The sequence below is a fragment of the Muntiacus reevesi genome, chromosome 1 (genome assembly GCF_963930625.1).
Source record: "Muntiacus reevesi chromosome 1, mMunRee1.1, whole genome shotgun sequence".
NCBI lineage: Eukaryota > Metazoa > Chordata > Mammalia > Artiodactyla > Cervidae > Muntiacus > Muntiacus reevesi.
Window position 1 is genome coordinate 277,749,076 of NC_089249.1, and position 23,774 is coordinate 277,772,849.

General features: G+C 42.1%; 1 long non-coding RNA gene across 1 annotated transcript in view; it reads left to right on the forward strand.

Moving 5' to 3' along the window:
• LOC136159693 (uncharacterized) overlaps positions 1–19,894 on the forward strand; it is an 85,774-nt gene extending 65,880 nt beyond the window's left edge. The window contains exon 3 of the long non-coding RNA XR_010661501.1: positions 19,722–19,894. This is a non-coding gene — a long non-coding RNA (uncharacterized lncRNA). The remainder of the gene's footprint in view (positions 1–19,721) is intronic.
• Positions 19,895–23,774: the final 3,880 nt, after the last annotated feature.

Genomic DNA, 23,774 nt, shown 5'->3' on the forward strand with positions numbered 1-23,774 from the left:
TTCCTCCCCCTACTCCACCCCAAACAGAAACAGGGTTAGGATTGCAGAGTTATCAGTAGATAAGAAATTACTTCCTTATCATGTGACCCCACCTTCTTGGTCATGAGTAATCGGTCTCTTTCAATTTGTTGGAATTGGTATTGAAAAATAGAAATTATTCTCTCACAGGGAGAACATACAAACTTGAATACAAACTTTGAATCTGTCAGCTAAAATCACATTCCTCTATGTGGGTGAGGAAGTGGAGAATATCAGTTTGTACATTATTCATAAGGTGACATATGTCTCACTTTGCCTGAGACATTTCCTGCTTACATCCATTGTCTTAGCATAATTATGAATAGTATCTCCTCTCAAAATGTCCTGATTTGGCAGCTAAATTCTATGGTCACCCTAATCACTCAAGGTTCGGATAGACATTCAACTTGAATAGCAAATGCCTAGATATCAATCCAGGTCCCATTTCAGGGTAAGAAACACAATTTTGCCCACCAGGCTCCTCTGTCCATGGAATTCTCCAGGTAAGGATGCTGGAGTGGGTAGTCAGTTCCTTCTCCCAGAGATCCTCTCAGCCCAGGGATCAAACTCAGATCTCCCACATTGCAGGCAGGCTCTTTACTTTGTGCCACCAGGGAAGCCCCCAGATATCACTGCTGGGTCCCATTATTCAAGGTGAGGAATACAACTTTAAAGCATCTGAGAGTGAAGTCACAGCATGTACTTCTGTGTCGTAGCAACTGCCTTTAAATTAGGATGGCCCCTTCCTATATCTCATCTTGGATAAGAGGGAAGATCCCCTTTTTAGTTTTGCTCTTCTGCAAGTGTTGCTGTCTAAGCCCTTACTGTTAACTAGCAATATGTAGGTTCCTCACCCTAACGTTGGAGAAGGCAACAGCACCCCATTCCAGTACTCTTGCCTGGAAAATCCCATGGACAGAGGAGCCTGGTGGGCTATAGTCCATGGAGTCGCTAAGAGTCAGACACAACTGAGCGACTTCACTTTCACTTTTCACTCTCACGCATTGGAGAAGGAAATGGCAGCCCACTCCAGTGTTCTTGCCTGGAGAATCCCAGGGACGAGGGAGCCCGGTGGGCTGCTGTCTATGGGGTCGAGCAGAATTGGACACGACTGAAGTGACTTAGCATCAGCAGCAGCAGGACCCTTACATGCTCGTGCTAGCTATGATTGCTATAAAGCCTTTTCTACCCCATCCTCTAGCCACAGACTTTATGAATATGAAGGTTAGGCAATTTCCATGTGTGCATCTTGTCAAAAGGCTATGATTCTCCTTTGGATTTTGACTTAAAATTCACGTATTCATTCTCTGTATCAATCAAAGTCAAGCTTCAGAGAGAAGTAAGAATGAAGTGATGCAGTAGGCAGTAGAGCAGAGAAAGAAGATAGCTTGCGTTTCTTCTTATGATTCAGTTCCCATTGAAACTGCCTCTTAGGCGCATTCTTGTCTTTTGGTTCTATAATATGTCACAGTTTCTTCATAACTACAATATTTAGGGCTTCCCAGGTGGCTCAGATGTTAAAGAATCCACCTGCAATGTGGGAGACCTGGGTTCGATCCCTGGGTTGGGAAGACTCCCTAGAGGAGGACATGGCAACCCACTCCAGTATTCCAGCCTGGAGAATCCCTGTGGACAGAGGAGCCTGGTGGGCTACAGCCCATGGGGTCGGGAAGAGATGGACAGGACTGAGTGACTAAGAGCACACAGAGTACCTTAATCTTATTATAATATATTAATATCTTATCTTTCCATAATATATTAATATCTTATCTTTCCATAAAGTCCTCATGCAACTCAGAATTAAATTAGCAGATTTAATGTTCATCTGTAACAAGACTAATAATGGGAATTCATTTGTTTATGCTTTTACTGTTTGAATATTGAATGGTTAAGGTATACTGGACACTTTGCTAGCTTCAGGGAAGACAGTAACTAAAAGAGGTGTATTCCTACCTCCCTGAGTCATTATATGAATAATTGCAGACGTGAGACCCTTCCCATTCTGCTTCAAATGATTGATCAAATAATCTAGTAGTGTATTCAGAACCTTGTTGACATATTCAACAAGGTATTCATAGCATGTCAAGAGTCGCTGAATGAAAATTCTCTGGGCAGGAGTGGGTTCCGTTCTAAAAAGACAGATCTGGAAACAATGTGAAGGGATATTTTTTAACCAACAAAATACATATATCATTTAGGGCCAAGTACTTCATGGAGAAGTCCTTGGGCTGATTTGACTTCCACTCTCACGCAATAGATGGACTCCTCAAGTCATTCTGAGGTCCTTGATAATGAAAAAAGTAGTAGTTGGCTGGAGAGATGGGCTGTGGTGGTTTAGTCCCTAAGTTGTGTCTGACTCTTGCGACCCCATGGACAGTAGCCCACCAGGCTCCTCTGTCCTCGGGATTTCCCAGGCAAGGATACTGGAATGGGTTGCCATTCCCTTCTCCAGGGAATCTTCCTGACCCGGGGATCAAATCCATGTCTCCTGCATTGCAGGCAGATTCTTTACCACTGAGCCACCAGAGAAGTTCCTGGTGTGTGGATCACAACAAACTATGGAAAATTCTTAAAGAGATGGGAATACCAACCACCTTACCTGCCTCCTGAAAAACCTGTATGTAGGTCAAGAAGCAACAGTTAGAACTGAACATGGAACAACTGGCTGGTTTAAAATTGGCAAAGGAGTATGACAAGGCTGTATGTTATATTTAAAGTCTGTGCAGAGTACATCATGCAGAATGCCAGGCTGGATGAATGACAAACTGGAATGAAGATTTCGGGGAGAAATATCAACAACATCTCAGATTTTCAGATGATACCACCCTAATGGCAGAAAGTGAGGAGGAACTAAAGAGCCTCTTGATGAAGGTGAAAGAAGAGAATGAAAAAAACTGGCCTAAAGCTCAACATTAAAAAAACTAAGATCATAGCATCCAGTCCCATCACTTCTTGGCAAACAGAAGGGGAAAAATGGAAGCAGTGATGAATTTTATTTTCTTGGGTTCTAAAATCACTGCAGATTGTGACTGCAATCATGAAATTAAAATACGCTTGCTCCTTGGAAGGAAAGCTATGACAAACCTAGACGGTGTATTAAAAAGCAGAAACATCACTCTGTCTACAAAGGTCTGTATAGTCAAAGCTGTGATTTTTCCAGTAGTCATGTACGGATGTGAGAGTTGGGCGATAAAGAATACTGAGCACCAAAGAACTGATGCTTTCGCATTGTGGTGCTGATGAAGATTACTGAGAGTCCCTTGGACTGCAAGGAGATCCACCCAGTGGATCCTAAAGGAAATCAACCCTGAATATTCATTGGAGGAACTAATGCTGAAGTGAAACTCCAATACTTTGGCCACCTGCTGTGATGAGCTGACTCATTGGAAAAGACCCTGATGCTGGGAAAGATAGAAGGCAGAAGGAGAAGAGGGCAGCAGAGATTGAGCTGGTTAGATAGTGTCACCAGCTTAAAGGACATGAATTTGAGCAAACTCCAGGAGATACTGAAGAGAGCATGGCAAGAATCTTTTATTAATTTATCTTCACCAAATGTAACTCCCAAGAACAGAACAGCCCAGGGGTTTTCCTTATAGTATGCACATTGTCAACAGATGAGGTGGAATAAGAATTGGAGTTAGATCAGGCCAACTTAGGTCCTCAGGGATCTTCTGACCTCTCCTGGATGGTGCCACGCTGCTGGCAACTGACACTTCACCCATACTAGGTGCTCAATGAACCCTTATTGACTAACTGACCCTTGGGCCAATGGGGAGCTCTCCTTGATTTGCTAAAAGTTGGACTAACCCTAAAAAGTGCAATCAGATAGTGCTTATAGATGGCTGATCTGTGCTTTTCTTATCGGGGATGGAAATCTTGTGGATCTTGGGACATGTTCTTAATCTTAGAACTGAAAAGTCTTTTGGGGGGGGATCACATATCCCTTAATAACCACATAAAATCCTCTCCACATGAAAATGCTCACAGAAAACTTTTTACTTAATATGTCTTGGATTGTTTAGATCTCTAGAACCTTCCAGGAATAACTGCAGTAGTTTTTGAAGAGTAGCTCTGAATTTTGAATGTTGCTATACCTTTCACTTTCAAGTGATTTACACGATTGCTTAATTCTGAGAAAACGGTATTCACTTTTTACTGAGGTAGTTGCTTTTATGTTGCTCCTGCAGGGGAAAGCTTCCTGCCAGTGTTACAGTTGGCTGTGGCCACTAGCTGGATGCCTGGTAACAACACCGCTTGTGCATTCCTTGGCGGGGCTCCAGAAAGGCGGAGGGCTCCGCTGGGGAGAGGATGTGCGGGCTCCAGGTTTGGACAGGAACATCACTGATGATGCCCCTGCTGAAAGTCCCATTATTATCATGACAAATGCTGGAGAACAAAGGGACCACTGTCAGAACAGAGGGCTATCTGTTATTGCTAATTGAATATTTCGGATTATGGTATTAAGTTGGTCAGAGTACTACAGCATGCCTGTTAGGGCATGAGTTCATTCAGGCGACTTCTCGTAGGATGGGAACCACGTTGGATATGTTCACACACCCATAAGCCTCCTTTATCTGAGTTATGTTGAACGACAGCTGCAAACTGTAGCCATTGATTTGAAGAGTTTGGTCTTCTGGGTGGAGGGATAGAGGTGAAGCGTGTAGGAAAAATGGCATGAATTTTAAATCTTTTTTACATTTAAGATTCTCTGAAAGAGGATGTAATTTGAATTAACATGAAGGCCTTCCATGAGACTAGAAGCATAAACATGATTTGTTGAAGGAATCAGTGTTTCTCAGACTAGACATATTCCACAGGTTTGAGGAATGAGTGGTTGCATCATTTCTGTGAAACCCCGCCACATTTCTGCACACAAAGAGGGGCTGTGGGATGAGTGGAGACAGTGCTGGATGGAGGGGTTAGGACCTGGTCTCAGGTCCAGGGCTCAGCACCCATTGTGCCGTCACTGGTGTTTGAGATCTTCAGGAGGAAATGACCTCCTTGAGCCTCAGCCACAAGGAAGAAAGGTTGAGCTGTTGGGTCCTTGTCAGATCCAAAATGCAATTTTTTATGAAGAGGCAAGTTTTCAAGTTTTTGTTATGGTCGTGAGGCATCTGGTCCCATCACTTCATGGCTAATAGATGGGGAGACAGTGGAAACAGTGTCAGACTTTATTTTTCTGGGCTTCAAAATCACTGCAGATGGTGATTGCAGCCATGAAATTAAAAGACGCTTACTCCTTAGAAGGAAAGTTATGACCAACCTAGACAGCATATTAAAAAGCAGAGACATTACTTTGTCAACAAAGGTCTATCTAGTCAAGGCTATGGTTTTTCCAGTGGTCATGTATGGATGTGAGAGTTGAACTATAAAGAAAGCTGAGCACCGAAGAACTGTGGTGTTGGAGAAGACTCTTGAGAGTCCCTTGGACTGCAAGGAAATCCAACCAGTCCATCCTAAAGGAGATCAGTCTTGGGTGCTCATTGGTGGGACTGATGTTGAAGATGAAATTCCAATAATTTGGCCACCTGATGAGAAGAGCTGACTCATTTGAGAAGACTCTGATGTTGGGAAAGATTGAAAACAAGAGGAGAAGGGGCTGACAGAGGATGAGATGGTTGGATGGCATCACTGACTCAATGGGCATGGGTTTGGGTGGACTCCGGGAGTTGGTGATGGACAGGGAGGCCTGGCGTGCTGCAGTTCATGGGGTTGCAAAGAGTCAGACACAGCTGAGCGACTGAACTGAACTGAACTGAGTTGCTCCAGAGAGCTGGACTCTGACAGGTAGACTCCCTGAAAGCTGTGTTCCGTGCTGCATTAGTGAGGGTGTAGGGCTTCTGAGTGAACTGCAGTATCTGGGACGCACACCGGGATTGTTCCACCGAGAAATGAACTCAGTGCTTGGAATTCACTCTTGAATTTCTCTGAGTTTCACATTCAGGAGCAAGAATAGAACATTCTTGATTTATTTTGTGCTTTCCCTTTGCTGTGTGATAGATATTCAGATGATAATCCAGGTAATATGACCTATGCCTCTGAGTTTTCTCCCCAAAAGTCAGTCTTAATTATTTCCTTGTTTTATTTTTATAACAATAATTATTTTTTTTTATACAGGAAATTTTGAGAGGCATTTGGGTCAATTGATTTTAAGATAACCTAACAGAAAGGTCCTTGTTTAGCTGAAATATTTGCTTATTTAAACCACTTTACTTTCATGAGCCTAAATGTCCCAAATATCAACTTCCTGCATCATGACTTGCAGACATTCTAGGAAGCCTACAGCCAAAGCACAGGGTGGAATATTTAACAAAGAATATAGAAGAAAAAATAAAATAAATCAGCTTTTATTGTACTTACGCTTTCAAAAAGCCAGAGATATGCAGCATACTATATTTTGATGCTAACACATGCTGCTTTGAGGGGGAAAACATGAAATTATTAATGATGTTAATACAAGTTATCTGAATATCATATTAGATTTTGGTGTTTTGGTTCAAAATCAAAATTATAGCCATCACAAAATTTAAATATATCAGAGGAACATTCATTTGCAAAGCTACATAATGATACATGTTTTTATTTCTTTTCGTAACTGGCTAGTGGTGATTTTGTGGATCCTTTCTGTTGAGATTAGGATTTCGATCACATTCTGGTCTCCTCTAGAGGTCGGCTCATGAAGTCTTGAATAGCCTGGTGCAAAGGAAGCCATTTTTGGATGGACATTCTCAGAGCTGTAATCCAGCTGCGGAGGTGATAGCACAGAGCAGGTCATTAAAAGATGTTCTCAAGGGAGAGGAAATGTTACAAAGTCTTTTGATTTATTTTACAGCTGTTTCTTTTGGATATTTACTTTGAAATTCATATAGTAAACCATGATCCTCACGTTTTGGATTGAGCAAAAAGATAAAACACCAGAAGAGAAATACACAGTGGTATCTATGAAGTGAAGTTAATATAAATAATAGGACCAGAAGACAGTATAACAGAACTACAGGACTTCTAAAATTATTACTGGCATTTTACTGTTTCTCTCTAAAGTTTAGTTGATCAAATGTACAGTAATCAAACGTTGCTGTTAGGGCCCAGTATTCCTCTGTCACATTGTGGAAGCCAATGCAAACTCTCTAGTTAAATCTTCCCTCTCATCTTCTCCATTCCTTTCATTTTCTTGGATAATGTATTATAAAATTTGCCTGTGTAATGGTGATTCTCAGAGTGCTTAGTAGGCACTGTTTTTGTAAAATGGTTTGAGTCAGATAGCTTGCGCAGTGGGAGTTAGGGGAGTCCGGCAGGACACCTTCAGCAGTGTGTCTCGGAAACACTGAATTAATATACTTTGTGATTTGCTGAGAGGAGAATATGATTTCTATCATTTCTTAGAATTACTTTACTACTTTTTGCGAGGGGGCTATATTTTGCAGCCAGAGTCCCAAAAACCACACTTTGAAACTCTTGCCCTCCTACTTTGAAATATTTCTTTAATGACTTAATATTGCTTCCTCTTGATAATATGCACTCATGGATTTGGCGGTGAGATCTAACTATTTAACTTTCTCTCTTCGAGAAGCCATAAATTTTATCAGCTAGGAGTTAACTCTGTTTCACTGGCCTTTTTTCTAATATGCCTGCTGGAGCTCGCCTTCAAAGGACGATCTTAATCTGCCAACGAATTATACAGCACAAGTCCAAGGAAGATCTTGGGAAATATCTAGTAGTTCTCTAGTCACTGTTCTCCTATCTAGCCCTTGCTTAGGGGTTAGTGGGACAGGAAGGTTACATAATGGGGGAAGGCCTAGGGAGATCCTTTTTCCCTTTTCCAAACGGTCACTTCCTAGAGATTCCTAAAACTCTACTTTGGGAGTTTTATCTCTTTGGGTTGAATCTCGTTCTTACAAATGGCCCTGAAAGTTTTCCCCTTTCCTTTTTTTAAATAAGTCACTGTCAACTTCTTGATTAGATCCCTTTTATGCAGACAGCTGGAAGAAAGTGTCTGGATGGTCACCAGCAGTTGAGGATGGGAATGGGAGATGGTGAACACCGAGTGTCTTGGGGATTGCAGTTAGGTCAGGGAGACTTGGGTGATGAAGGAAGGTCCTCTAAGTACCTCCTCTGCTTCTTGGTTTTGTCTCCATTAGCTTTCCTGCTGGTTTTTTTCAGAATCATTATGAAACAAGTGCCCATTTGTGCATACCAAGTTGGACACTGAGCATATCAGTTTAGATGGATAAGTCCTACACCCTTCAACGGCTTATAACAAAACCGAGCATCTGACCAGATGGATATATCAGTAAGAGTTAAGCAAAATGTGGTAAAACAGCCAAACTGTGAATAAATCCATATTTTATTTAATAATAAATTAATATTTACAGGTTATAGTGTTAGTGAATTTTTTTACATTGAAGCCTGAGTTAGCTACTGCCTTGGGGAGAACTGTGGACTCCTTTTTCATTTAAAAAAAAAAAAAAAAACTTCTAGAAGAATCATTTTCTGTGTATTGAAAGAAAAAAATCCTGAGGAATATTAACTATAGGGACTATGCAAAGAAAGGGGAATATTTAGTGGAAGATGTAGAGCTGAGGTTGGAAAATGAATATAAGGGCTTGCTTATAAAGCTCTTGTCAGGAGCGACAAAGAAGAAATACATAGACTTGACTTACCGTTGGTTTTCTGTCTCATTTTCTGCACAGAAATAGAAAGTCTTAAATTCTTCAGATGGAGGCTTGAGTTCAATTACTGATTGCTTGACACTAAGGGTCTGCTCATTCACCCTGTATCCTTGTAGATAAAGGCCACCTACAGAGGGTGAAAGGACAAAGCAAGTGAGGAGAATAAGGAAAGAGTAAGGTGGAGAAAAAGTCTGACAAGGTATCAAGAAAATTTTGTCTCCGAATGAACCTCTAGTCCAGGTGTCTCATTTTATAGATGAAGAAATGAGACTCCAAAAAATATATAATAAAATATATAACTTAAGGTTATCCACTAATTATTAATGGCAAGACGGGAACAAAGTTTGGATTTCCTGTTCTTTTCATTTTTACAGTCTTTTCATTACATGTTCAATATTTAGCTTCGTGTTACTGTGGGCCTAAAGCAGCTTTTCTTTTTTTTTTTTTTTAGTGTGTTCCTGGAGGACACATTTTGAAATACATGTCTTGGTATCAAAGATTGACAGCTACAAAATTACATTAGAGGAAAAATTAAATAGTATCTGCTTGGACAGAACCATTAAGACATCCTGAGGAGTAACAAGGATTGCCAGAGGTTTCTACGATCAACATAGATTCTCACCTTTGTGCACCCTAACCCTAAAATGGGGAAGGAAATAGCCACCCAAGTCCAAGAAACCCAGAGAGTCCCAAACAGGATAAACCCAAGGTGAAACACACCAAGACACATATTAATCAAATTAACAAAGATCAAACACAAAGAACAAATACTAAAAGCAGCAAGGGAGAAACAACAAATAACACACAAAGGGATTCCCATAAGGATAACAGCTGATCTATCAATAGAAACCCTCCAGGCCAGAAGGGAATGGCAGGACATACTTAAAGTAATGAAAGAGAATAACCTACAACCTAGATTACTACCCAGCAAGGATCTCATTCAGATACGAAGGAGAATTCAAAAGCTTTACAGACAAGCAAAAACTGAGAGAATTCAGCACCACCAAACCAGCTCTTCAACAAATGTGCAAATGCAAAGTACTTTTAAAATATGAACCCACAGGGTGATATGAGGGAGCCGACTTGAATTAAAATGAAAATAAATGACCAGTTTTTCAAGATAACTTCTTTCCCATGGTCTTTTGACGCTATTTTTTTTTATCATTTATTTTTATTTTTTGACGCTATCTTATATTTATATATTGCTTGGCCAGAATTTTGTTTACATTATTCAGGAGTTGGGGTTGGAGGGGGAAGACATCAGTGTAGGAGAAGGTGCTGAAAAGTCAAAACACTTGTGCATTGTTTATGGTGTCTTGATGTTCTGAGGTAACCTGATGCAGATACTCTAGGTCATATCATTAATAGCGATGATTAGGTTTTAATTCTCTTTCTCGTAATTGCTAACTCTTGTTCTCCCCAAACCCACTGCCCCAGAAGCCACTTTAGTGAGCTATGTTCTGTGCTTGCTCAGTTGTGTCCGATTCTTTGCAACTTCATGGGCTGTCGCCCACCTGGCTCCTCTCTTGCCCATGTAGTTTACCAGGTAAGAATACCGGGGTGGGTTGCCCTTTCCTTCTCCAAAGAATCTTCCTGACCCAGGGATCCAGCCAGTGTCTCCTGCATTGGCAGGCAGATTCCTTACCACTGAGCCACCTGAGAAGCCTGCTTCGTGTACCATACTAACAAAGAAAATGCCAAAATGCAGCTTGGATTTTTGCTATACTATGGGATAAGCATTCTACGCTGGTATGATAATAAGGAACTGTGAAAGGAAAATTTGACTCATTTTTGTTTTTCTTTTGGCTACACGTGGTACCAACATACACGGTCAGAAAGTCACAAGTTTTTCTTTTTTAAGCAGAATGAGTGGCTTTTAGACTTTGAAATTGTTTACTTTATAGAGGGAGTTTAGATGTAATATTAAAGTCTTTTAAAATTTTTATTTAAAGAGTCCATTTTAGAACTAATCTCTAGGAAAGCATTCATTTTAGAAATGGCTAGAGGTTTTTCTTTCAGTAGGACCCAGTCTATTGGCGTTTACCAAACTCAGAGAATGCCTTCTATCTTTGATAGACATAAAACAACTTTACTGACATATTATTTACACACCACAATATTTATCTATTTATAGTATACAATCACTGACTTTTAGTGTGTTTATGAAGTTGTGCAACCATCACCATAACCTTATCTTGGAACATTGAGTTACCGCCCCAAAAAGAAACTCCACACCCATACTCGCTCTCCATCTGTTTCCCACTCTAACCCTAGGCAATCCTAACTGCCTTTCTGTCTCTATAGATTTCTTTTTCCTGAGATACTTAATATAAATGGAGTTATACAGCATGTGATCTTTTGTGACTGGCTTATTTCACTTGGCCAGCTTTTAAGGCTCACTCGTGTTGTATCATGTATTGTACTTCATTTTTTTTTGTTGCTATATGATATTTCATTGTGTGGATGAACAGCATTTTATTTATCCATTTGTTAGTTTGGACATTTGAGTTTTCCTCCATTTTTTTGGCTATTATGAATAACATTGTTATGAATATTCATGTGCACATTTTTCCATAGATGTATGTTTTGGGGATATATACTGGATGTAGAATAAGCAATCTGCTAGATATTTCAGGACTATAGGATACCTAAGGAGATATCTGAGGGTATTTTGCTGTTTTAATTCCCTGCTCCAAACAGTAGCACATGGCATTTTTATTATGTACTGGTTTTTACCTTCTTCCTGCTTATATTTCCTTTTCTCATATGTCTGAGCAGATAAGAATACCTTCGTCCATCCTTACCCATTCTGAGAATAGACAAGACAGCCATGTCCAAAGCTGTCTACAACAAACAGGAAAGTTTCTGACCCCTTTGCTAACGAGTTATAGGGTACGAATGATCAGCATAAAAGCCATCCAGTTATAACCCCATTACCCCATTTCAAGTGACCTCATTGGGCTGGTTGCTATCTTTCATTGGGTGGCAGCAATAAATAATAAGCTAACACAATGTTTGCACAGAGATTTCTCATAAGAACTATATATTTGTTGCAATAATGTAAAATATATCTGAGAAGTGCGTACAGACCTTGATGTGATTTATTTAACAATAATGGGATGGGGAGGGAGGGTCAGGATGGGGAACACATGTACACCCATGGCTGATTCATGTGGATGTATGGCAAAAACCACCACAATATTGTAAAGTAATTAGCCTCCAATTAAATTAAAAAAAAAAACAATAATAGTTAACAGTCACAATTTGTTCCAGCTCTTGCTAGAGAGAGATAAAAAGAAAAAAAATACCAAGTGTACAGTGAATGACAAGGGGCTTCAGGTCTAGGAAGAGGCATTTGACTGAAAGGCGTCTGGAATTATCACAGTGGTTTTTCAACATTAGCAGGCATAGGCCAGCCAGTTGTACATATTGTTAAAGTACTAGCAGTTTCCTGAAGGGTGAGAAAAGACCTCAAGGATCTAACTGATGGGGGCTATTTTTCTAACTCCCAAGGTATACATTTGAGGCATATTCAGCTGAAAGTAAAATGTGGGACTAGGGCGTCCCAGGTGGGCTCAGTAATAAAGAATCCATACGCCAATTCAGGAAACATGAGCTCGATCCCTGGGTCAGGAAGCTCCCCTGGAGCAGGAAATGGCAACCCACTCCAGTATTCTTGCCTGGGAAATAAAAAAACAGAGGAGCCCGGCGGGTCACAGTCCATGGGGTCGCAACAGAGTTGGGCACGACTTAGCGACTGAACAACAAAAAATGTGGGACGAGCATCTAACGGGGTTTCTACAGGAAACCCCGGCACGTCTAGCGTGGCTCTCAAGGCTTCTCTTTCCCCTCGCTTCGCCTTGTCTCCTCCCTGCCTCCTCTTTTTTGTCCTCTGTATTCTCGCAGCATCTCAAGTGACTGTCGCAAGGACTGAGTCGAGCCCCCAGGTCTACTTGCCTGCATGTTGTCACCTCATCATGTCTGACTCTGAGACCCCGTGGACTGTAGCCCGCCAGTCTCCTCCGTCCATGGGGTTCTCCAGGCAAGAATTCTGGAGTGGATTGCCATGCCCTCCTGCAGGGGATCTTCCCGACCCAGGGATCAAACTCACATCTCCTGCATTGGAGGTGGATTCTTTACCACCAAGTCACCAGGGAAGCCCCCGGCCCCAACACTATGGATACCTTCAGAAAGAAGAAATATCATATGAAGTCTCCCAGATTAGCTAATGAAGAACATAAGTCAATGGGATAAAGTAAATAATAAAATAAGTGAAATAAAACAGTAAAGCAACTGAGGTGCTCCAGCCAGGGGACAATGTTATTAGACTTAGCCTTCTTACAAAGAAGGCATGTTACAAAGATGATAGAAAGTAAAGAACCTTCCTTAAATACTCTGTTTCTAAGATTCTGAACACAGAAGTCGACCATTTAAACAAGCATGTATGCAGAGAGTTTCTGTACATTAGTATTTTTCCAGCTTTTTGGGCTGTGATCTAAAGATGTAATAAATATAGACCTCTACATGTCTTAAAGCAATTAAACCAAAAGTTTGTGAAACATTGAGATGTACCATGATATTTTCTACTATATTAAATTCTATTGTTTTTTAGAATTTTTTAGGGCTTCCCTGGTGACTCAGACAGAAAAGAGTCCGCCTGCAATGCAGGAGACCCAGGTTATATCCCTGGGTTGGGAAGATCCCCTGGAGAAGGGAATGGCACTCCAGGATTCTTGCCTGGGGAATTTCATGGACAGAGGAGCCTGGTGGGCTACAGCCCATGGAGTTGCAAAGAGTCGGACACGACTGAGCAACTTTCACTTTCACTTTCATTGTGTTTTAAATACTGGTCCACAACTTGCTACATTGCTTGTGTGACTCAGTAATCACGTATGCAGGATCAAAGCCTGCATTTTGATAAATACTGCTATAAATGGTAATCAAGGCCTACTTCAAGGTAATGACCTTCAGAGGGCCGGAGAACTAGGAACCAAACCAGGGTAGGATGTGCAAGAAGAGCCAAGCAGAACTTGGAAAATGTAAGTAAAGAAGGCATCATCGATCAGACCAGCACAAAGGTCGTTTCTTTAGTGTCATCTAGAAGAAAATGAGATTAGAACTCTGTGTAATCTTTATCAATATAATAATAATTTATACTCCATGCTTATAAAATGATTAAGCCAAACTAACCATTTTAGTGCATGTGGTGTTCCTGGTACCATATGGTTTCAGTCATTCTCAATAAATTCCTTTGCTGTCCTCATGGCTCCTCTGGTTATTGTGCTAATCAGTTGGACTGGGTGGACCTTGTCTATCATGTCAGGGTGCTGGCGTTCAGAGTGCAGTGTTATACTGATGAGTGTGAGCACTGCTCTCAGAAGCCTAGCTTCCATCAGGGAGTGCTCCCCAGAGCATTCAGGCACAGGAGTGAGATAGCATCTGTTCGCAGTTTGTCTCTGTCACTCAATAGCTGGCTGACCAAAGGCATGTTAACTTCTCTCAGCTCTAGTTGCTCACTTGCGATGGGACAGCAGCAGTGGATGTCCTGCAAATATTCGTTTTAGATAATAGACATAGAGTGCTTCTCCAAGTTCTGGACACATAGGAAACATTCAAAAGTAAAATATACTTGAGCAGTATGATTCAGTCCTCTGGAAAAAAAAAAGTAAAAATGTGGTTTGCCAGGGCAGTGGCTTTTTGTGGACAGTGGAGAAGGGCATATTTATTTTGGGAATCTCCCACTGGAAATTTGGATTCACCTGAATCCTATTTCGAGTTTCATTGGGTGGAACCACTGGCTGTGAGCCTCAGGTCATGATCGGAGTCAGGATGTATAGGAAGATGGAAAAGGACTCTTACAAACAGGATATAAACTTCAATTTAAAATTCAAGTCTGAAAGTGAAACTGAAGTCTCTCAGTCGTGTCTGACTCTTTGTGACCCCATGGACTATATCCTACCAGGCTCCTCCATCCACGGGATTTTCCAGGCAAGAGTACTGGAGTGGGTTGTCATTGCCTTCTCCAGGGGATCTTCCCAACCAAGAGATCAAACCCCGGGTCTCCTGCATTGCAGGCAGACACTTTACTATCTGAGACACCAGGGAAACTCAAGTCTAGGGAAAATTCAAGTTTAAGGAAGGGTAAACAACTTCAGAGAAACAAGGGTAATAGTGGATTAACCTTGGGAGCGCTTCCAGCTGGACCCAGCAGCTGTCAGAGTGGGAGTGGAGGGGTGCGGGGAGTCGGTGGCCGTAAAGTACTCCTCCTGGAACGAGGTGCATGCGCAGGCATTTTTTATTCCAGGAAGAACAGAGTTATTAAAGGCCTGAAATCACAGGGCTCTGTTTTATAACCTGGCCGAGATATAAAACTTCTGTTGGAATTTCTGTAAGGAGGAGGTTCTTTTAAGTCATATGTGAAATAATTTTTGTTAGAAACTAAGGACCTGTGAAGATGGGATATTCAAGAAGTAAGGCTGGGAAAGAATGAATGGCTTCGGATTAAATATTTTTATTAGCCACACATGAAATATTTTCCAGAGAAAAAATTAAAAATAGGTAGAAATTGGCCGTTTTCTTCCAGCTGAAAAGAGTATGATATGGCCCAAAGCCCAGGCATCTGGTGACCTGAGTTCTGGTTTTTGCCTTTGAATCGTCTTTACAATCTTCTCGTCTGTCCTGCTATTAAATGAGGGGATGATTCTTCATGGGAATAATGGCCAGCTGAGTCCCTTTGGTGGTCTATGCATTTATTCATTAAGCATATGTAAAATAGAGTCATCTCTGGGTGCATAATCCCTTAGAAGAGATAAAATGGCCAATTAGAGATAAAACACAAAAGTAGAGGGTGACAAGTGTCAGAAGACAGATGAGCACGGAAGCCCAGGGAACAGAGATGCTGTGTTTACTTAGAACCATCTGGGGTTGGTGTCTAGCAGAGATGGCCAGCGTTTGAATACACGTTCGGAAGACAGGTAGTATCTGGACAATGTATGTTGGGGAGTCAGTAGGTAGAGAGTGTTTCAGGGGAAGGAACTAACATAAGCGAAGACATGGGGTCAGAAAAATGTCCAAGAGGTGGGCTACGCTCAGCAGGCAGAAGGTGACTGTGTCTGGGGAGGATGCAGGGTGTTTTAACACAGGAGTGGAAGAGAAAGCCAGAAAGAAGGGGTTGGGGACAAAGCCATAGGGGGCTCTGGCTGCAACAAAGGACCCTGGAAGGCTCTGGAAAGATGTGGGAAACAATAAGAGCTAAATATAAAGAAACTTTTCACATTTCACTCTCTGTTTTTCCTTTTGTTGCTGTAACTTAGGCTCCCTGTGCTCACGCTTAGTCGTGTCTGACTCTTTGTGACCCCATGGACCTTAACCCACCAGGCTCCTCTGTCCATGGGGTTTTCCAGGCAAGAGTACTGGAGTGGGGTGCCATTTCCTTCTCCAGGGTATCTTCCCCAGCCAGGGATCGAACCCACGTTTCTTGTGCTTCTCCTGCATTGGCAGGCAGATTCTTTACCACTGCCCCTCCCGGGAAGCCTGTAACTTAGGCTACCTGGGTTCAAATTCTGTTTTCACCATTTACTAGCTGAGGGAACATGGGCAAATGATTTAACCTTGCTCAGTATCAGTTTCCAAACTTGTAGATGGGATAATAACTTATTTACAGGATTGTCGTAGAAATTAAATGAAATAATAATTAAAAACAGAGTGATGAGTACAAAACCTGTACTCACTTTTACTGTTATTATTTTTAGGCCATTTATTAGTAGCTGTTTTCCAGCTGTCCAATAGGCTTCTTCTGAATAGGGCCTCCTTTGACCTTTCAGAATAAGGGCTGTCATTCCCATTTCAAACTCTTGGAATCAGTAACACTCTCTGGACCCCAGGGGTTTGGAAGCCCTTGGTTAATATGGAGTAATATGAGCGATCAAACCTAAACATTCACTTTGTATCTATGGAAACATTCTCTTGAAAGTGAACTTCATTGATTTGCTAATTAAAATGGTTCAGACTTTTGCAGTGATATTTTATAATGAAAGCTCCAGTCGATGACTACTTTAGAGGTTCGTTTTGTTTATCTTCATTCTCATCCTGGTACCAGGCTTTAAAGCTATGAATTTGGGTCACATAGGAACAGCCTGTCTTGTAAATGCTTAGGCATGCTGGCTACTTCCTAATAGTTGGTTAATATTCTGGGTCATGTTTTAATACTGTCAAAGTGAAACAGTATGTTAGTAAAGGAGATTTATTGTTCATCCTGAGTGGTGAGAAAAGGACCTCAGAGTGATGTCAGTCTATACCTCTTTTGTACCCTTCCGAGAAGGGGAAATCGTCACCCACTTGGCATGACTTTCTAGGTTAATTAAACAAAGGCATTCATGCTAAAAATGGGGGTGGGGGGAAGGAAATTAAATGATTAAGATTCTGGATCTTCACTACTCATCATTATTTAGGGATTATTCATTTGGGAGAAAAGTCCAACTGCAAATAAAACACCAATAATCTTTTTCTTGTCAAAAATTTTAAGAAGATAAATAATCTTTCTTATCATGAATAATTATTTTACTGCTAAATTGTATTGTTTACATACTCATTTTGTATATATGACATGTAATATATTAAAAGTGAAAGTGAAAGTTGCTCAGTCGTGTCCGACTCTTTGTGACCCCGTGGACTGCGGTCCACGGAATTCTCCAGGCCAGGATACTGGAGTGGGTGGCCTTTCCCTTCTCCAGGGGATCTTCCCAACCAGGGATCGAACCCAGGTCTCCCACACTGCAGGTGGATTCTTTACCAGCAGAGCCACAAGGGAAGCCCAATATATTAAAATGTATACTAATATATATATAATTTAATAAATACATTTTATATAGAAAGGGCTTTTTGTGTAGAGCACTTTACATACAGAGCGTAAGTAACTCGAATGGCAGTTACTTCATTTACTCTTCACAGTGTGTGCCGTGCACTGTGCTAAGTCGCTTCAGCCGTGTCCGACTCTGTGTGACCCCATGAGCTGAAGCCCGTCAGGCTCCTCCGTCCACGGGATTCTCCAGGCAAGAATACTGGAGACGGTTGCCACTTCCTTCTCCAGGGGATCTTCCTGACCCAGGGATTGAACTCGTCTCTTGAGTCTCCTGCATTGGCAGGTGGGTTCTTTACCTCTAGCGCCATCTGGGAAGCTCAGTTGTCACAACAGTCCCGTGAAATAGATTGCCGTTTCCATTTTATAAATGAGGAAACTGAGTTTTAGGAACTTGAGTAACTTGTTGAGGGAAAATTGACAATCAATGCTCTTTTCATTACTCACGTGTCTGAGATTAGGGATACTGTCAGAAAAGGGTAGAGTCACTACCCAAGAAAACTACTGGCATTGATTCTGAATGTCATCAAAAAATGAAGGGGCTTATTTTTCACTTTTCCTGGTAGTAAAAGCATGGGGTTAGGGGCTCAGGGGGCTTCCCTGGCGGCTCAGCTGGTAAAGAATCTGCCTGCAATGCGGGAGACCTGGTTTGATTCCTGGGTCGGGAAGATCCCCTGGAGAAGGGATAGGCCACCCACTCCAGCATTCTTGGGCTTCCCTGGCGGCTCAGCTGGTAAAGAATCTGCCTGCAATGCGGGAGAACCTGGTTTGATTCCTGGGTCGGGAAGATCCCCTGGAGAAGGGATAGGCCACCCACTCCAGCATTCTTGGGCTTCCCTGGCGGCTCAGCTGGTAAAGAATCCACGTGCAATGCGGGAGAGCTGGGTTTAATCCTTGGGTTGGGAAAATGCCCTGGAGAAGGGCATGGCAACCCACTCCAGTATTCTTGCCCGGAGGATCCCCATGGATATAGGAGCCTGGCGGGCTACAGTCCGTGGGGTCACAAAGAGTCAGACACAGCGGAGTGACTAAGCCCAGCACAGCGCAGGGGTTCCGGCTCTGGAGTTACACTGCCTGTGTTCAGATCTCAGCTTTCTTGCTTACTACATGTGATCTTGTCGAGGTGTGTAGACTTTCCAGCCAGTTTTTCTACCTGTAAAACGAGAATAATAAGAGTACCCCTTCTCCAGAAGATAGCGTGCACTAACTTGCGCAGCATTGAGTTTGTAAAAGCCCTGTAAGCCAGGGTGGCTTCACTGGTAAGGCTGTAAAGCGGACTCTGCACCTGAGGCCCGGGCGGAGCGCATGCTGGCGTAGAAGTACAAGCAGCCGTCCTTCAGAATGCAGTAGTGCTGGGTCCACACGGCCGCGCTTCCCTCCAGCTGGTGCAGAAGGCCCAGGCACTCTGGGTTCTTGATAGCCAGGGGCGGGAGGCTGCTGTTGTGCAGGGTAACGTCTTCCCAGACATGGTTCTGCAGGGGCGGCACCGAAGAATCACCTGAGGGGCCGTCCTGCACCAGCAATCACTGCCTCCCGGAGCCAGTGACGTCGGCACTAGGACTGGCTTCAGAGAAGCCCCTGTCCTGAGTGATCCGATTGCTAAGGCAATCTGCACATTGGAGAAATAAGCCAGGCAATCTGAACCTATCCAGTGGCCACAGAGAACTCTCCCTTTTCATGTCCGCAGGTATCCCTTCTCTTTGGCTTCTATTCTATTGTGAGGAGATCAAAAGAATGTCAGTGAGGTATGGAAATAAAAATGGGAATCTCAGCAAAGACTATTGTTTGAAGGTCCGTCTCTAAAGTGCTGGCCCCAACGAGCTATTTTACTTACCATTGGGATTGTCCTGGCCCTGTTCCTGGTATGTCTACCATGACTAATTCCAGGCCCTGGTTCATGATTTACTTTACCTAGCACTCTTCTTTGTGCCAAGGAAGAAGGGAAATGCCCCAGGCCAGATCAGACCTGAGGCTCACATGGTCAGTGGTGTGGAAGGCCCACGATAAGTCAAGATCCTCTACCTTGGAGAGGTAGAGGTCCACAGTCCTCGGTCCACGGTCCTGACCGAGTGGCAGGCTCTGGGAAAAGGCAGGGGGTGTGATGCTTCATCCCTTTATCAGCACTCGCTGGGTGCTAGCAGGTTTCTTTCATTTGGTTTCATTTTTTTGTTCTTTAGTTTTAACCAGGCAGTGCAAAAGATTTCAGAAGGCAGAGCTGGCAGAATTGTTTGCTGTGAATTGGGAGCCTGCTGGGAGTTTGGCTGTTTCCTTTTCACTCTGCTGCAGACACTGAGTGCATTAGCAGAATAGAGCCCTCTTAAAGGTATCGAGACCCATTACAGTGACGCATTGGAGAGAGGGGTGAGTGTGCTGCGTGTTGTGTTCCAGGTAAAATGAAACACAAGCCCTGCTGTTTGTCAGATGAGGATAATGCCGGTAATTGTTTTGAAAGGACAGATGCGGGGCACAGGCTAGTACCTTTAAGCTCAAACAACCCAAATTTTCTGGAATGTACAAAAGCCAAAATATGCACAGAAGATAACTGATAGTAAATACCTTTTTCTTATGTTTCCTTTTGTGAGGAAATGAGCATATTTAAATGAAATGTGTGACCTTATTAGAAATGGTATCTACAACATTAAAATGAAACAGTTGAATATTGAAGCAGTTTCTCTGCTCTTGATGAGGTCTTAGCTCAGAAAAAAGAGTATCAAATGCCTTAGGGGCCGAAGTGATGACTCATGTTGGTGTTACAAAGTTATCTATCAGTTTGTGTGTCAAGCCTAAATTTAAAATTCTGTTACTTCAAGGCTGGGAACCATGAATAGGCAGGAACAGTGAAAGCTGACGTAATACATCTTCAGAACAAGGATATGGACATAAAGCACTACATTTCTGAACATACGACCATTTCCCAGTCGGCTGCTTGGCCACGAGCACCGATCCAAGCTACGCCTGAGCCCTTGTGCTCAGGGCCTGAGAGGGAAACAGTTTGAGGGGTTCAGCCTCATGGGCATCCACGCAGCTGCTTCGTGTCCAGCAGAAATTCCACCTGGCTGGGACTACCCACCGAGCTCCCCGAGAGGAGTCGCGCCCAAACCCCGAGGACACGAGGAGCAAGCACCTCCGCAAAGTCTGAGCGGGAAACCCTATTGACTGGATCTGAGAAGTCCCAGGGTGGACTGCGTGATGTCCAGCTGGATCCTCTCCCCCTCGGAGAAGAGGGGCGTGAAGGCACAGATGAACAGCAAGGACTCCTTACCTGGTGGACGGGGTGGGCTGCTCTGTCCATTGCTTCCAGCCACCTGAAAGAGAGATGAGAGCTGCTGTTCTCGGGGAACGCGCCACGTGTCCTCCAGAGGGCCGCATTTTTCTCCCTGGCCCCCGTCATTCACACAGAAGAGTCCCGAGACTCGGATATGTTTCATTGCTCTAAGTTCATGGTTGAAGAGCAGCATATTCTTACAAAACTGGTGTTACTAGGTGCCAAAATCCCACACCTACCGGGCATATTTAAGATAAATTATTCTCATCCTTCTCCTTTACTATAATTAGTGCTTAAGGGAAAATGTATTCACTATTTTACTACGGTACCTGAATTTGACACCAGCAGGCCTGATAACAACTGTAAAGCCCTGACTATTAGTCAATGGTAAGACTGGTAAATAGCCACTGCCTCACCCACCTGCCAAGTGATCTGTAGACCGAGTGACCACTTTTAGTGCACTGGTGTCTCTGCTTGAGGACTGAACTTTCTTCATCTTGTCTCCTTAGCCAGTATCAGCCCATCTATCCCACCCTATCTTGCCAATCTTCTTCAAGCTTCTTTTAAACCCTGTAACTTCCAGTCGCACCGTACTGCAAGCTTGATATAACCCCTCTGCCCGTCTCTGTTCCATTTCCTCTTGTCTGTATCTGATGCTGTACCATACCATGCACAAGCTCCTTGCTCTTCCCCACGTCCAGAGATTTTCCTTCCCCACCCTAGATTCCTGTGCCACGTTGTCTTCCCCCATCTCACTATTCAAGTTCTGTTTTGCATTAAAAATACTAGAATAAATGTCTTCTCTTCTTGGTTCAGAGCTTTTTTGAAGGCAAAAATTGATGCTTCATCATACTAACAGTTCTTAGAGATTTTAAAACAGTATCTTGGACATATTTGCTATCCAATAAATATTTTCCCCATGAATTGAAATACAGTTACGTTGCTGTCATCATGTTTCCCTGTTTGTCCTTTAAAGAACATTATGCATTTCAGCACACAGTGTTCCACAAACAGAGACAGTATCTTCTTTGCCTAAAAGGTTTCAGACCTAAGGCTGTCTTTACAATGGAGTTTAAATTCTCTTAAAGAGATATGACATCCTTCTAAACACTGCTGACCCATTTTGGGGCCATTGTCTCCCTCACCCCATTCCATCCCACCCCTCACCATAAAGCAGCGGGGCATACACAGCAGTTCGGAGCTGACTCACTGGATTGGCCCATGATCTCCACTTCCATAGGAACACACTGAATAATGATCGTAAGTTGTTGAATGCTTAGAGTTCGTGGGCCCCCCTCGTAGAAGGCCTTCACGCTTCGACCCTCAGTCTGGGTGATATGCTTACAAATCGTCAGCTGTGTTAATTCCCCCAGGAACCTATATCATGATGATGATGATGATAATGCATTTTGCTTATTTCACTGATAAATTGTAACCCTACTTTTAATACATTATTTTTATATCCATCCAAATAGCTTAAATATATGACTCTTGCAACTTCTGGGGAAGCCAGATGTGACCTGTGGCAGTAGTGAGCTCTTTTAGAAAACTTAGAGAACTAAAGTAATTAAGTTAGATGATATATCTATATTTTTGGAGATTCTGTTGGGAAAAAAACTGGCAGAAATATGAAAAACTTAACTTGTCATACATAAGAAAAAGATAGTTTATTGACTTGTGCTGTGAGTTTGCTGTCCCCTTTCCTATTTCCAACCCCAAAACTCTGTCAGATTGCTGTTGAAGATGCATTCCCCCACTCCGAGTGAAACTAGTAAGATAAAAGAATAATCAATTACCTTTTGAATTCTTGGTTTGAAGTTGCACAGAGGCAAAAAGTTCTATTTCCAGACTGAGGCACACAGTTAAACACAAATGGTTTCCCCAAGCTGCTATCAATGCCAACTTCTGCACCTTCTAATTTTATTACCTCTAGAGGCGAGCATTTTCCTTCATCCTGTAATTGATAAGGAAGAGGTTCAGCATGGGCACTGCAGCTAAGCAGATAAGGGAGAAATGAGAGAGGAAAGGAGGACTAAAGTTATTTTTCTGAATTGATTGTTCTGAAATGAAAATAAAACCAAAATGAGCTTTTGTAGATTATGCTGTCGGTGATATATTACATCAAACTCCAAATTTCCCACATCCCTTTTGAATCGCCTCTATTAATATGCATTTTATTTATGCCAACTTGGGAGAGTATCATTAATCATTCATATCTATTTTTTCCCATCAGAAAAAAGAATATCAAAAGAAATTGATATTACAAAATATATGTGTTTGGTAGTATCTAGCTAGTGTCTATACTTAACCTGTATTCCATGCTTATTTTGTTTTATGCCCTCTTCTAATTTCTTTACATTTATTAATTGATTTATTGTCATAAATGCTCATCAGGTAGTTAGTTTTATTATCTTTTTTTTTTTTTTAGCAAGTCAGGAAACTTGCAAAGTTTAGAGAGAACTTGCACTATAGAATGAATAAAGATTAAAATGACAGTAGTTTGAAACTTGTATGCAAAACTAAAATCAGTTTATAGGTAAATATTTTGCTATTTGTATTTATTTTACATTATATGTCAAATTATTGTCTGTGTCAAATTTCCTTTGAGTCTGTTTGCAATCATCACCCTTACCCCTCCAATTACAGGCAATCACAGATCTGTTTTCTGTCTGTCCAAACTTGCCATTTCTAGACATTTTATACAAGTGGAATCATATCCTATATGGTTTTCTTTCTCTTTGTGTGATGTCCTCAAGTTTCATCCAGGTTGCCGTTCTCATTAGCATGCCATTCCTTTTTATTGCTGAGCTATATTCTACTTTGTGGATATGCCTCACATAGTTTACCCACTCACGAGGTGATGGGGAGGTTTCTTTCCAGTTTGGGGCTAATTCAAATAATGCTGCTATGGGAATTTGTGTAGAGGTCTTTGTGTGGGCATATGTTTTCACTCTCTTTGGTAGAT